The sequence below is a fragment of the Sapajus apella genome, unplaced genomic scaffold (genome assembly GCF_009761245.1).
Source record: "Sapajus apella isolate SASKATOON/1434 unplaced genomic scaffold, GSC_monkey_1.0 scaffold2759, whole genome shotgun sequence".
NCBI classification, from domain to species: domain Eukaryota; kingdom Metazoa; phylum Chordata; class Mammalia; order Primates; family Cebidae; genus Sapajus; species Sapajus apella.
The window spans coordinates 4,923-8,725 of NW_022439685.1; positions in this window are offsets into that span (position 1 = coordinate 4,923).

Consider the following 3,803-nt stretch of genomic DNA (forward strand, 5'->3'; position numbering starts at 1 on the left):
CGCCGGCTTCATGACTACATAACCCAAAAACAACTGTGGCTGGCGTCTGCTCTCGCGCCCACTTCTCTCTCGCAACCGCGCCAAGAGGTCGGCGCCGTCATCACCCCGTGTTTACACAGCAGGACACGAAGGCCAGGAAAAGCCAAGACCCCGGCCGGGGTCACACCGCGGGCCGACCCAGGGCCCGAGCCCCGCCGCCGCCCCCAGGACCCACACTTGCCGGAGTCCTCAGCGGGGCCTCACCGTCCCCGCAGGCGCCCCGAGCCCGCACCTCTGAGGACCTGAATCGCAGCGTCGCTGGTGAGCAGTCAACGGCCGTCGACGTCCCGGAACAGCACTGCTCAGAATCGTTCCTGAGTCTAGATGCCGCCGCCAAACCTGAAGCTACCGCGGGACGGATCCTGTATGGCACCCACCGCCGAGCCACATTTCCCAGAATCCTCCGCGAGCCGGACAAAAAGTCTCGGGTGCCGCGAACAGCCGACACCGGAAGACCACACTTCCCAAGAGTCTCTGCGGCAGCGCGATCTTGGCACGCCGCAGGGAAAACCGGTCTTGGCTTCGTAGGAAACTAAACTGCCTGGGGCTGTCGACCCAGAGCCTGCCAGCTAGGACCACGCGCGAAGTGTTCTGAGCACACACACACTCGTCCTCTGTTGACCGATACACCTCCGAACCAAGGGACACCCTCTACTTTTAAGGACCAAGAAACTACACTTCCCAGAAAACTCTGCTGCCGCGCCAAGGTCTTCCGGGTGATTTGTGTGTTCACACAAACGTTTCCCTCTGGGACGTGGGCAGCCCTTGCTGGTTCCGCGCAACGTTGCTAGCAGAGGGGCTCCTCTCATACCGAAACCTTGCCGCTGCACTGTCCACCTTCTGAGCAAACAAGCTTGGGCCTCTTTTATGCGGGCACCAATCCATTCATGAGAACTCCAGCCTCATTACTTAATATCTCCTCAAAGGTCTCACCTCTTAATATTGTCACAGTGGGGATTTGGTTTCAACATATGATACAGTGGCGGAGTCAGGAGACAGACATTCAGATCATAGGGCGCCCTGAATCTTAAACAGCTTCAGCATCAACGCAAACCGGCTTTTCTTCTCCCAAGTACATATTCTAAAATGTGCACTCGACTAGATAGATCCCAACAGCAAAAACCGCTGATTGTAAACATTGCATTATATTAAACAGGAAAGGGACAGAAGGCAGCTACGAGATAGTGGAAGGGAGTAGGTTCAGAATTGCATGTAATGTGTTTTCCTTTCTCCTTATTGCTGTCTTTCTCTCTCTCTGTCTCATTTACTTTCTCAATTGTCTGGCATAATATTTGTTTAAAGCAGACTTGTTTATGCCGGTGATTCTATGTCACGCGCCTCATTTCTCCTTGGTCTCTATTCCGGTGCCTCTATCCTTTCTGCTAACAATGCAAGTTATGGTGTTACTGGAAAAGGGGTCTCGATCCAGACCCCAAGAGAGGGTTCTTGGATCTTGTTCAGGAAGGAATTTAAGGTGAGTCACAGAGTGCAGTGAAAGAAGCAAGTTACTTAGAAACATCATTAGAGAGCAGGAGGCCCTCAGAAAGCAAGAGGAGAAACGTACTGGCTTTAAGTTTTTCTTATACAGGAGTCTTATCTATGAACAGACTAAGCTAAGCTGTGTCTATGTGTGGATGAGCAGGCAGAATGACAAAATTAATTACTGTATTCATTTAAACTAGCCTTGACATTCTAGTGTCAAGCACATCAGAGCATAACTATTCTCTTGAAAGCATATATTGTTATGGGTATTGGGACATCTGGACTCCCCACTGTTGTAGGAGTGTCCCTGTATCTATCTTCAGACTGTTTCCTCAATTATAAACACCTCATGACTATGGCTCATGACCGGCAAGGAATGTAATTTGCTAGTCTCAGAATGGAGCTGTACTTAAAATGGCATTCTCTAGCTCTCCTAGGCTCCTGCTTCACTAATGATGGAGCACCCACAAGTTAGGGGTTTAGCTTCACAATAATGCTTTTTACGAGATGGCCAGACATAGCTATTGAAACAAAAGGACTAGCCTCCATTTAAAGTTCTTCTCGCCTCTGCCCTGAGTCACATCTAGTCGTCTAATGTTGCCCTCTCTCCGCTCATGAACTTAACTCATATTACAAATATCTGAGGACTCACAGTGGGAAGCCACCATAATTCTTCCAGGGAGCTCATGAGGAAAAGCAGCAATAATGAAGAGTCTCTATGTAAGCTTTTCTGGATGGACTGAGCAGGGACATAAGTCTTAAGTGTGGTTTAAAGTGGTTCCAGAGTGGTAGGGATCCTGGTCTTGTCTGAAAATAAAATTACATAATCTCTAGAAGAGAAAGGCACTTTCATCTAAGGATATGGGAAGCTCCATGAAATCTCTTTTCAAGGAAAGACAAAGGTAACCAACAAAAAAGGAAGCAAAGCAAACTGATTGAAGAATTTAAAAATAAACTTCCCAAGGCCGGGCGCGGTGGCTCAAGCCTGTAATCCCAGCACTTTGGGAGGCCGAGGCGGGTGGATCACGAGGTCAAGAGATCGAGGCCATCCTGGTCAACATGGTGAAACCCCGTCTCTACTAAAAATACAAAAACATTAGCTGGGCATGGTGGCGCGTGCCTGTAATCCCAGCTACTCAGGAGGCTGAGGCAGGAGAATTGCCTGAACCCAGGAGGCGGAGGTTGCGGTGAGCCGAGATCGCGCCATTGCACTCCAGCCTGGGTAACAAGAGCGAAACTCCGTCTCAAAAAAAAAAAATAAAAAAAAATAAAAAAAATAAACTTCCCAAGGGGCCCATAAAATCTTCAGTTATTATTATCAGATACATATTATGAAGCAACTATGCCTACCATCTTAAAAACGTCTTTGAAAAACTGAAATTAAAATGTCCTGGAGAGAGAATTATGAATAGTCAGTCAATTGAAATAAATTACCCAGAAAGCAACACAGAGTTTGAAGGATGGAAGTTATAGAGAATTTAAGACTCCTGGAGGATAGAGAGTGGTAATACATTACTGCCTTAAAATGAATTAGAGTTCTCAAGGGAGGGAAAGAATGGGGAAGAGGCGATATATGAGAGGAAGAGTTTGCTGAGCACTGAAGATGGCGCTTCACAGATTCAAGTTGTTAAGCAAATCCCAAGCAGGAAATAATTTTTTTTTTTTTTTTTTTTTTTGAGGGGGGGTTTCTCTTTTGTTACCCAGGCTGGAGTGCAATGGCACGATCTCGGCTCCCCGCAACCTCCGCCTCCCAGATTCAGGCAATTCTCCTGCCCCAGCCTCCTGAGTCGCTGGGATTACAGGCACGCGCCACCATGCCCAGCTAATTTTTTGTATTTTTAGTAGAGATGGTGTTTCACCATGTTGACCAGGATGGTCTCGATCTCTTGACCTCTTGATCCACCCGCCTCGGCCTCCCACAGTGCTGGGATTACAGGCTTGAGCCACCGCGCCCGGCCGAATAATTTAAGAATTTCATAACCAAAAACATTACACCAAACCGCAGAAAACACATTAAGTTACTATTTCAGTTGAAAGTCTAGGATTCTAAGTGGGAAACAATTTTAATATCCTAGTCACTGCACTCCCTCCTTAAAAATCTCATTTTTTTTGGCCGGGCGCGGTGGTTCACGCCTATAATCCCAGCACTTTGGGAGGCTGAGGCGGGTGGATCACGAGGTCAAGAGATCGAGACCATCCTGGTCAACATGGTGAAACCCCGTCTCTACTAATACAAAAATTAGCTGGGCATGGTGGCACACGCCTGTAGTCCCAGCTACTCG